Source organism: Mus caroli, chromosome 1, assembly GCF_900094665.2.
Source record: "Mus caroli chromosome 1, CAROLI_EIJ_v1.1, whole genome shotgun sequence".
Taxonomy (NCBI): domain Eukaryota; kingdom Metazoa; phylum Chordata; class Mammalia; order Rodentia; family Muridae; genus Mus; species Mus caroli.
Genome location: NC_034570.1, coordinates 28,602,892 through 28,615,184, shown reverse-complemented (window position 1 = coordinate 28,615,184; position 12,293 = coordinate 28,602,892). Strand labels below are relative to the sequence as shown.

General features: G+C 43.5%; 1 pseudogene across 1 annotated transcript; it reads left to right on the top strand.

The window, feature by feature from the left end:
- Positions 1-216: 216 nt before the first annotated feature.
- On the top strand, positions 217-3,056 carry LOC110298893 (annotated as a pseudogene). Its single transcript, XR_002378415.2, has one exon. The product of XR_002378415.2 is annotated as an RNA-binding protein 10 pseudogene (transcript).
- Positions 3,057-12,293: the final 9,237 nt, after the last annotated feature.

Genomic DNA, 12,293 nt, shown 5'->3' with positions numbered 1-12,293 from the left:
CTATTTTTCTGGACTCCTGGGCGGTTCACACAGGGAATGGGGAGGTAGCATATGCTTGCCAAGCAGAGAATGCCAGGGCCAGCCAGCGCACTCCCTTAGTAGGTGGATGGTGATCTGAGCGCCGGCTTTCTTCTCATCGCCATTTTGTGTTGGTGACTGTGGCCGGCTAGGAGGAGGTGGGACTGAGTTTTCTTGGGAGGGCAACGCGTAGGTCGCGTCTCCCCTCCCCCTTTCCTCTTTTTTGCCCCCAGTCTTGGACTTGGTAGTTGCATGCATTGGCTCCCATTTGAACTAACAGTTCTGAAGGAGGTGGTGGCGGGCGGAGGTGATGCCTGGGAGCCCTCCCTTGACAGCCCGGGCCTAGAAGAGTCTCTGCAGGAGGTATCACCCAGACGGGCAGATCATGCTAGCAGCAACAGGGGTGGCTGAGAAGTGAAAGGAGCCAGCTACTGAGGAGGGGCCCCAGCAGCTCCTAAAACTCCTATCAGGACATGGAGTATGAAAGACGAGGTGGTCGTGGTGACAGGACTGGCCGCTATGGAGCCACTGATCGTTCACAGGATGATAGTGGAGAGAACCGCAGCCGGGACCATGATTATAGTGACAAGGAGTACGGTTCATACCCACGAGAGTATGGCAGTCCGGACGGCAAGCATGAGTATGACGACTCATCTGAAGAGCAAAGTGCAGAGATCCGTGGGCAGCTGCAGTCCCATGGTGTCCAAGCACGGGAGGTCCGGCTGATGCGAAACAAATCCTCAGGTCAGAGCCAGGGCTTCGCCTTCGTCGAGTTTAGTCACTTGCAGGACGCTACACGATGGATGGAAGCCAATCAGCACTCCCTCAACATCCTGGGCCAGAAGGTATCCATGCATTACAGCGACCCCAAGCCCAAGATCAATGAGGACTGGCTATGTAATAAGTGTGGTGTCCAGAACTTCAAGCGCCGAGAGTGCTTCAAATGTGGTGTGCCCAAATCAGAGGCAGAGCAGAAGCTGCCCCTTGGCACTCAGCTGGATCAGCAGGCACTGCCACTGGGTGGGCGGGAGCTAAGTCAGGGCTTACTCCCACTGCCGCAGCACTACCAGTCCCAGGGAGTGCTAACCTCACAAGCCCTGTCACAGGGCTCAGAGCCAAGCTCCGAGAATGCCAGTGACACCATTATTTTACGAAACCTGAACCCACACAGCACTATGGACTCCATCCTCGGGGCCCTAGCACCCTATGCGGTGCTGTCCTCTTCCAATGTGCGTGTTATCAAGGACAAACAGACTCAGCTGAACCGAGGCTTCGCCTTCATCCAGCTCTCCACCACCGTGGAAGCAGCCCAGCTGCTACAGATCCTGCAGGCCCTGCACCCTCCGCTCACCATCGATGGCAAGACCATCAACGTGGAGTTTGCCAAGGGTTCTAAGAGGGATATGGCCTCCAATGAAGGCAGTCGCATCAATGCTGCCTCTGTGGCCAATACTGCCATTGCTGCTGCACACTGGGCAATCTCACAGGCCTCCCAGGGTGGAGAGAGTGCCTGGGCTGCCCCTGAGGAGCCACCAGTTGACTACAGCTACTACCAACAGGATGAGGGCTATGGCAGCAGCCAGGGAACAGATTCCCTCTATGCCCATGGCTACCTTAAGAACAGCAAGGGCCCTGGCATGACTGGGACCAAAGGGGACCCAGCTGGAGCAGGTCCTGAGGCCTCCCTTGAGGCTGGAGCAGACTCTGTGTCACTGCAGGCTTTCTCTCGAGCCCAGCCCGGTGCTGCCCCTGGGCTCTATCAGCAATCAGCTGAGGGGAGCAGTGGCCAGAGCACTGCTACCAACAGCCAATCATATACCATCATATCACCTGCTGTGCTCAAGTCTGAGCTCCAGAGCTCTACTCATCCCAGCTCTGCCTTACCACCGGCTATCAGTCCCACTGCCCTAGAGTCCTACAGCCAGTACCCTGTTCCTGATGTCTCTACTTACCAATATGATGAGACATCTGGCTACTACTATGACCCCAAGACTGGTCTATACTATGATCCCAATTCCCAGTATTACTACAATGCTCAGAGTCAGCAGTACCTATACTGGGATGGGGAGCGGCAGACCTACATACCTGCCTTGGAGCAGTCTGCTGATGGACATAAGGACACGGGGGCATCATCAAAGGAGGGAAAAGAGAAAAAAGAGAAGCATAAGACAAAGACAGCCCAACAGATTGCCAAGGACATGGAGCGGTGGGCACGCAGTCTCAATAAGCAAAAAGAAAACTTCAAAAACAGCTTCCAGCCTATTGGTGCTCTACGAGATGATGAAAGGCGGGAATCGGCCATTGCAGATGCAGGCTATGCCATCCTTGAGAAGAAGGGAGCGCTAGCTGAAAGACAGCACACCAGCATGGATCTCCCAAAGCTGGCCAGTGATGACCGCCCAAGCCCACCTCGAGGGCTGGTGGCAGCCTATAGTAGGGAGAGTGACAGTGAGGAGGAACAGGAGCGAGGAGGTCCTGAACGGGAAGAAAAGCTCACAGACTGGCAGAAGCTAGTCTGTCTGCTCTGCCGCCGCCAGTTTCCCAGCAAGGAGGCACTCATCCGGCACCAGCAGCTCTCTGGGCTCCACAAGCAAAACCTTGAGATTCATCGGCGAGCCCACTTGTCAGAAAACGAATTGGAAGCACTAGAGAAAAATGACATGGAGCAAATGAAGTATCGAGACCGTGCGGCTGAACGCAGGGAGAAGTATGGTATCCCTGAGCCACCAGAGCCCAAACGGAGGAAGTATGGTGGCATATCTGCAGCCTCTGTGGACTTTGAACAACCCACTCGGGATGGATTAGGCAGTGACAACATTGGCAGTCGAATGCTCCAGGCCATGGGCTGGAAAGAAGGCAGTGGTCTGGGCCGCAAGAAACAGGGCATTGTGACACCCATTGAGGCCCAAACACGAGTTCGAGGTTCTGGCCTGGGTGCCAGGGGCAGTTCCTATGGGGTCACCTCAACAGAATCCTATAAGGAGATACTGCACAAGACAATGGTGACCCGATTCAATGAGGCCCAGTGAACAACTTTGAAAGCAGTTTCTACAGACGTGGTGTATCCATCCAGGGACAGAGAAGATGAAGTGTGGAATGGTCTAAGGAAGGCTCGTCTACCAGCCTGCTCCCCAACCAGAGAAGCCAAATTAGACTTGGAGTTGGTGACTTTTGCTGGGAAATTGGGTTCAAATCATGTTCCTTTTGTAATAAAATCTAAAAAGCCTGCAAAAAAAAAAGGTATTAGTACTACTAAGAATGAGTAAAATAAAAGACAAGGAAAAAGAGGGAGCAAAGTTAAATGTAAAAAGAAGAAACAAGCTGGAGAGATGGTTCAGTGGTTAGGAGCATGGCTGCTCTCTCAAAGGACCCAAGTTCAAATCTCAGCACCCACATGGCAGCTGACAACTGTTTGTTACCTCAAGATCTGACACCCCCTTTACACAGGCATACATCTAGGCAAAACACCAATGCACATAAAATATAAATTAAAATAATATGAGAAAAAAGACAAAACTAATAAAAGAGTAAACAAAACCAGAAGGCTATGTAAACAAGAATAATACATTTAAAATTGTGGCTGGGGGTGGTGGTGCACGCCTTTAATCCCAGCACTTGGGAGGCAGAGGCAAGCAGATTTCTGAGTTCAAGGCCAGCCCGGTCTACAAAGTGAGTTCCAGGACAGCCAGGGCTATACAGAGAAACCCTGTCTCGAAAAACCAAAAAATAAATAAAAAAATGAAAAAAATTGTGGTAATGTAATATTAGGACCTCATAGCCAGAGTTAATAATACACCTCAGAACCAGTTAAGACTTAACTATACCCTACTATTTATAAGACTATTCCCTACTATGTATTCAGCCTGTTTGTTTAACCTGCCCTTTAAAAAAATATATTTATTTAATTTATTTATTTTTATTTATTTATTTATTTATTTTTAGTTTTTCGAGACAGGGTTTCTCTGTATAGTCCTGGCTGTCCTGGAACTCACTCTGTAGACCAGACTGGCCTTGAACTCAGAAATCCGCCAGCCTCTGCCTCCCAAGTGCTGGGATTAAAGGCGTACGCCACCACGCCAGGCAATTTATTTATTATGAGTGATCTATTTCCAGACACACCAGAAGAGGTAATCAGATCCCATTACAGATGGTTGTGAGCCACCATGTGGTTGCTGGGAATTGAACTCAGGACCTCTCTGAAAGCAGTCAGTGCTCTTAACCACTGAGTCATCTCTCCAGCCCAGATTAATTTCTTTCTTTTTAAAAAATATTTATTTGGTTGGTAAAGGGGGAAGACTGAAAAGTGATTTAATAAAGACTACTTTAAAGCCAGGTGTGGTGGCGCACGCCTTTAATTCCAGCACTGGGGAGGCAGAAGCAGGCAGATTTCTGAGTTCAAGGCCAGTCTGGTCTATAGAGTGAGTTCCAGGACAGCCAGGGCTATACAGAGAAACCATGTCTCAGGAAAAAAAAATAACACAAATAAATAAAGACTATTTTAGATACTTTGAAAAAAATATTTATTTGTTTAACCTGCCTTTAAGAGAATGCTGTAGAGTGCTGGAGAGATGGCTCAGCAGTTAAGAGCACTGACTGCTCTTCTGAAGATCTTGAGTTCAAATCCCAGCAACCACATGGTGACTCACAACCATCTGTAATGAGATCTGATGCTCTCTTCTGGGGTGTCTGAAGACAGCTACAGTGTACTTACATAGAATAAATAAATAAAACTTTAAAAAAGAAAAGAATGCTGTAACATCAATCTCACTTGCCTTGGATTTCCCACAAAATAAACTCTCAGAATGTAAGCTAATGAATGCATGGCTGCAATCTTAAATCATGTACTCCTTCCTCCATGCCCCTGACCAAGAGTAACACATTTGTATCATTTGCAGAAAACAGCAAATATAGAGTTTGGGAACAATCTTCTGAAATTAATATTCATTTATGAATATTTGTTGATAAATAATGTTGCTTACAGTCAGTTGGGATCAGTTGAAGACAGTAACTTAAACCCTTATAAAACTCTTAAAGATTTCTGTAAAATATTCCATTTCTTCACCACGTGATACTTTTTATGCTGTTCAATAAGAGAAAGAGAGAGCCAAGGCCTTTGTCCGGGACAGATGCACATAGAAACGTGCAGAGCACACAGACACAGATGTAGGCACACATTCTGATTCATGCATCAGACAAAGGACAAATTCACAAGAACATGAAAAAGAGAATTCAAGCCAGTCAGTGGTGGCACACACCTTTAATCCCAGCACTTGGGAGGCAGGGGCAGGAGGATTTCTGAGTTCAAGGCCTGCCTGGTCTACAGAGTGAGTTCCAGGATACCCAGGGCTATATAGAGAAACACTGTCTCAAGAGAAAGAGAGACAGAGACAGAGAGAGAATTCACATCTGGACCCACTTTTGGTTAACTGATTCCAAAGGAAAGTGCTTTAATTTTCTCCTTCATGAAATACCAATTTGGTCACTCAAAATTAATGACTAGGACATGTATTCCATGCCAAGAATGAGAGAGTGAGCTATAGAAATGCAATCCTAGTGGCTACAGCGAGCTCAGGGCTGGGAACTTTTGCAGAGGATCCAGGTTCAGTTCCTAGCACCCACATTAAGCAATAGTCCTCAGGTTCCCTGACTTGACTGTTCGCTCTTTTCAGGTTCCCAGAATAACTTAGTCTCAAACAATAGGCCTTCTCTCAATGCTGCATGCCTATAGCACTGTGTGATCTGGGGAGTGACACATGAATTTCTTGAGAACAAGCCCACACACTGTGGTTAAGTCTTTTGATAACTCTGGGTTCCTAATATGGCTAGGAATTTCTGTGTTCACCAAGGCCACCTGGCTTATCAAATCCCTGCTGTTTCTGGTCTCCTTTCCCAGGGAGTTGCAAGATCCTTGCTAGATTTCTTTGTGTTCTCTTTGTAACTCTTGGTGCGGGTGGCCGCTATAGCCTCTCTCTTGATCCCTGATGGTCTTCTTTCTGGTCTCTTCTTATCCTGACTCTTTGTTACCTTGTTTATTTTCTTATCCTGGCTCTCATCATTCACACTCACACTAAAGGAACTTGTAGTCCACCAGCTACCCCAGAATCCTTATGTTTTCTGCCATGGCTTATGGTGTTTTCTGGCTTTCTATGAATTTTCCCATTTTATCTAATTTGTTCGCATACAACCATTCATTATGCACCCTCTAACAATTATTTTGGCAAAGGTGATATAAATGAGCCCTGTTTCTTTCTGATCTGGTCATTTGAGTCTTCTGTTTCTTGACCAGTCTGGCTTAATAAAGGTTTATCTGTTTATTGGTTTTTATTTTATTTTATTGAAAACTTCATACATACATAGGCTCTACATCATTCTTTCTCCCCCATCTCTTCCGAGTACTCCCATGATCCTTCCCAGTGCCTCCCAAATTTATAGCCCTCTCCAATTTAATTCTTATTGCTAACATACACACACACTCACTTGTGTGTGAGCACACACATGTACACATACATGTGTGCGCATGCACACACACATATATACTCGGAGTCTGTTAAGTGTTAAGTGTTGCTCATTTATACATGTGTGTAGGACCCTTTGACACTGGATAACCTATGTGGCAGTTCGAACTTGTTCGTGGAGAAAATAGATTCTCCCTTTCTTAGCAGTCACCGACTGCCTATAGATCTTTATGGCATGGGAAGACTTGTGAAGTTTCTCCTCACCATATTGGCATGCCAGCTTATATTGTAGTTAGGCAAGTACGTTTGGACAACCATACTGTGATTTTATGGGTGTAGTTTTTCTGTCCTGTCAAGAAGATGCTGTCTAGCAGCAGGCATCCCTTACTGTCTTCCCACGCCCTCCTCCATGGTTTTCCCTGAGCCTTAGGTGCAGGTGTCTCATTGCGGATGTATCAACGTGGCTAGGGCACGCCATAATCATGTATTCTGTGCATTTCCCCGTTTGCAGAGCTCTGTAATAGTCTTAGCTGTCGCACAAGATGCTTCTTTGATGGGAGGTGAAAGAAACACGTAGACAATGGTGTTAGGATCATGCCGTTGGATTTTCTGTAATTTCTCAATAACCCTGCTCTACTTATTGGTTATTTTGTCATTTCTGTTTGTCTTAGGTGTCCTCATTTCCTCCAAGAATTTAGGGATGTGTTTAAGCTGATTGGTTTGAGGTCTTTTGTATTTCTTCACAAATATTTTTGCTAAGAAAGTACTTGTCAATAAATCGATTAATGGAAAAAGAAATATCTGTGGGGCATGCTCTGATGTTTTGGTGTCCGGGGTTGAAGGGTAGCGAGCTGAAGCCAGTTTATACGGGCACTGCTCTGTACTCTTGAGACGGAGGCATTTATGGATAGAAATATCCATGTAAGCGCTCCTTTTTTGTTTTTTGGTTTTTTGTTTGTTTGTTTGTTTGTTTGTTTTTCGAGACAGGGTTTCTCTGTGTAGCCTTGGCTGTCCTGGAACTCACTTTGTAGACCAGGCTGGCCTCAAACTCAGAAATCTGCCTGCCTCTACCTCCTGAGTGCTGGGATTAAAGCCGTGTGCCACCACACCCAGCCAGCATTAGATTTTTTAACAGCTTATTTCCACTCATATAAAGAACTACTATATATGTGTGTGTGTGTGTATATACATATATATATTTTTTTTTATTGCCTTTTCCTTTTTTAAAAAAAGATTTATTTATTTATTTATTTTATGTATATAGATACACTGTAGCTGAACAGATGGTTGTGAGCCTTCATGTGGTTGTTCAGAATTGATTTTTTTAGGACCTCTATTTGACCCCACTCGCTCAGTCCTTGCTCCTGCTTATTATACATTACTGTAGCTGTCTTCAGACATGCCATTCCCATTATGGGTGGTTGTGAGCCACCATGTGGTTGCTGGGATTTGAACTCAGGACCTTCAGAAGAGCAGTCAGTGCTCTTACCCACTGAGCCATCTCACCAGCCCCTTTATTACCTTTTCTAAGGTGTTATCGTTATGCATAATACACCTATTTACAAAACCAATAATATATTGCTATAATAATAAATTTAATACCAGTTATCTCATTAGCCCAAATATAATTTTCTCCCAACTTTTACTACTATATATATATATACATATATATATACACACACATATATAAAACATCTCTATGTTACATTGTTACATGTGTGTATATGTGCATTGTATATACATTTTATAAAATTGACTTATCAATTAGTTCAGAGAAGGAAAATATATGTTAAGCTATCACAAGCTGTCATTGAAATTATGGAGCTGGAGAAATGCTTAGTGGTTAATAGTATTTCCTAATTTTGGGGGAGACTGGTGCTCCCCAACACCTGAAATGTATTATAGCTCATGGTTTCTTGTAACTCCAGCTCCTGGAACCTTCTTCTGGCCTCTAACAGTATACTTGCAAACATGTGGCTGGCACATTAATAGAAATAAATCTCTAAAAGATGAAAATGACATGGTTATGAATAAGGGAATATGTTTTAGTGGATAATTCAACCCCTGAGTGTAGCTGTCCAGCGGCCATGAAGAACGGGGTACACCTGGAAAAAGAGCTGGGGATGAAATACAATGAGGGAACGAGAGAAATAAGGAGACAAGACAAAGTTCTCAGACCAAGGCTCACATTTTAATGTACAGCTCTGAATATATAGGGGAAAACCCAAGGACCCATCCCCTTGTTTCTTTTGGGTTCTGTTTCACCTGTTTCACTTGGATTGAGTTGTAAAATAAGCTCAGTAGGCGGTCAAAGGTCCTTAGGAAATGCAAATGTGGCAAGGCGGGGCACTGATTCCAGCCAGGTTGTAAAACCATCTGGAGGGTTTGTTTGTTTGTTTGTTTGTTTGTTTAGCCTATTCAAGCCTTGGGGAGGGGCACACCTGAGAATCCTCATGGTAGAAGGAGAGAACTCTTTCCTTGGAATCTTTAGACCTCTGTATGTGCACTATAGTATGCATATATACACGTACAAATAAATAAAGAAAACAAAAAATTACATAGTTACCTTTATGAGTGCTGTGGTTTCATGCCTAGACTGAACTGATACTTTAATGTATGCCTGGTTTACTAGCAACATACTGTGTTTTTGTCTACATGAAAAAATTTCTCTATGATTCCTGAGAGGAGTTTGGTCAGATGGATGACTTTGTTTGCTTTCAATGGAGTCCCAAGTAGCCCAGGCTGGTGTAGATTCATGACAAATCTGAGTCTGGCTTTGAACTCATTAACTTACCACCTCATTTCCAAATGCTGGTGAAAGACCCCTGAAGAGGGGAGACCCTCACTCAAGTCTCGGGATGACGCGACCCCCCAAGAACTCACGAGAGACCATCCTTGCTGCAATCACACGAGGTTTATTGATAGGAACCAGCACGCTGGGGCCAACTCGTATCCCACACAGGGGTAGAGGAGTTCGACCCTGAGTAGCTGGGAAAGGGGGTATTTAAAGGAAAAAAACACAACCCAAGGGGGTAGGGAGGGCATTATTGGAAAATACCAAAAATACCAACCAGTGAAAAAATCACATGGGGGAACTAAAAATCACAAGGGGAAACTCCCTGCTTCTCAAGATTGTTCTCAAGATTTTAATCTAACTTTTGTGGTCAGCCAGTTCCTGGAACAGGGTGTGGTCAGTCAAGCTCCTGGAACAGGCTGCTTCAGGGCCCAACTATTTTTCTTCCTTGGCTCCAATTTGGTCTAGGATGTCAAACTTAAATTTTCTACCTTACATTGGGATCACTGGCATGAGCCACCATGCCTAGTTTAGGGTTTAGATACATGACTTTTTAAAAAATAAAACATTAGGTTCATTTATTTTTATTTTATGTGTTTGAGTGTTTGTTTGCATGTATGTATATGTATGTGTAAGAGCATGCCTGGTGTCTCTGGAGATCACCAGAGAATGTCAGATACCCCAGAAGTAGAGTTACAGATGGTTATAAACTGCCGTGTGGATGCTGGAAATCAAACCCAGGTCCTCTACAAAAGCAACAAATGCTCTCAACCACTGAGCCATGGCTCCAGCCCTAGGATCAGGAATCTTGGTTTGGCTTTTGTGCTTTTGTTCTGCTTTCTGGAAGTTATAATTATACGTATTTGCCAGAACAAAGTCCAAGAATGGAATCATTTGAGGAGAATTCTGAGTGTTTATGAGAACACTCCAAGACAGTTGGAAGTTGCCATGGGGGCTTCCAAGGGAGGGAAACAATAAATAGCCAATTTACACAATAATAGTCTCATTCTTTCCTTGGATATTAAACAACAGCTGTTTAATTAGACTTAAGGCCAATTCCACCAGTAGGGAAATCTAGTCAACTACCTGGGACAGCGAAGGTCATCAATCTTAGAAGAGAAACTATTACTGTTCCTTTACAGCATAATTCACAGCTGCATTGTGAACTTAGCACCCATAGTTAAACCCATGAGTATAGCTCACACTCCCAATCAAAGAAATCTGGAGCAGATGAAGACTAGTACAGAGAAACCACAACTGGTCAAAGTGTATAGTGCAAGGGATCTTCTGCCATCCAGTCACAACCAATATATCTATAACATAGCTCGGGCACCCAAGGCTGAGAAGGCTGGAAGATAGGGTGGAAAGTTGTAAGTGAACCAAGTTCACTTAGTTGTAATAGAACCAACAACAAAGTTGTAATAGACAATAACAAAGTTGTAATACAACCAAGGCTGGAAGATAGGGTGGAAAGTTGTAAGTGATGGAAATCCAGGGAATCTGTGACTGTATCCATGGAAACGACAGGGAAGCTTCACCCACAATATACCATCAATATTGTTGCCTAAACAAGGCCTGAGAAATTATAGCACCAACAGACATCCTAACATGGAAGGGGGAAATCTCTCAAAACCACACCCATAAAAGAAGAGCTACATCCAATTAAGGCATGCTGATAGCAGCACAAATAGCTGTGTGCAGGCATGAGTCCCTTAATTCGCTATCGAATTCCAAAGGGTTGGCCCTGCATGCATATACACACTGGTAGCATTGAGTGAACCTAACAGGTTATATTTCTATATTTAGCTATCTATGTAACAGTAACAAAGAAAGATACCATAATCTCAAAAGGGATTAAGGATGTGGTGGGGTATATATAGGTATATAGGAGAAGTTGGAGGGATAAAGGGAAAAGGTGGAGTTAAAAATAGAACAAAATAAACAGTTAAAAAATTATTTGGTGAAGGAAATAATGTGCATCCTGGTCTTATGGAGACCTCAACACGATTTGGCTCCACAATCCCTTCTTCATGTTTTATCTGTTTCAGTACAAATGCTATGGACCCAGCCCATCAACTCTGGCCCAAACAATGAGTATCTTGTCCAGTCTACAGTACTGGGCATGTTCTTTCTTCTCCTCTTTGACCTCCTACTCAAAAACAAACAATTTGCTCTCTGTCCCAGCAATTTTGTATCAGAGAGAGTGATTTCAGGGTGGGCATGCACAGATCTGCTCTCTCTCTATCTTGTCTCTCTTCTGCTTTTGCCTGTCCTGATATAGTTTTACTATTCAAGGTTGCTGGAAGGCTTGTAATCTTCTGCTTCTCTTGCTGGAATGTGACATTCTGTAACTCCCAAAGTCATGAGATGCCAAAAGAAAAATCTATTAAAAAAATTTTTTTGAAGAAATTCAAGCAATAATAAAATCTACCTGAATTGGCAATAGATGTAACCTTATAATTAATAATGAATGGTTGGGTAATCTTAATTTGTTATACTAGGTTGTAATTTGGACTTAGTTTTATTTTAAATAATTTGATATTTGTCATATTGCTTTGTTATGACATTACAAAATTATGTCATGAAGGAAATGAAATAAGGGGAAATAGCAAGTAAGAAAAAATTTAAGTATGAGGATATGTATTTGGTAGGGAATGTTGCAATAAGAGACTTTTCGAGATAAGAATACATATGGCAAAATAAGGTTTTATCCTAGAGTAAAATGATTAGGCTCTTCCAAAACAGAAAAGGAAAGATGAAGGCCAAATCAATATGCTTAAGCACATTGCAGAAGGTACAAATAAGTCATAAAAGGTTTGTGGAGAATAAAGTTAGAGATTATATACATACACACGCAGACACACACACTATATATATATATATATACATATACATATATGTAGTATACATATGCATAGGTACTGTACTGGCTATTTTTGTGTCAACTTGACACAGCTGGAGTTATCACAGAGAAAGGAGCTTCAGTTGAGGAAATGCCTCCATGAGATCCAACTGTAAGTCATTTT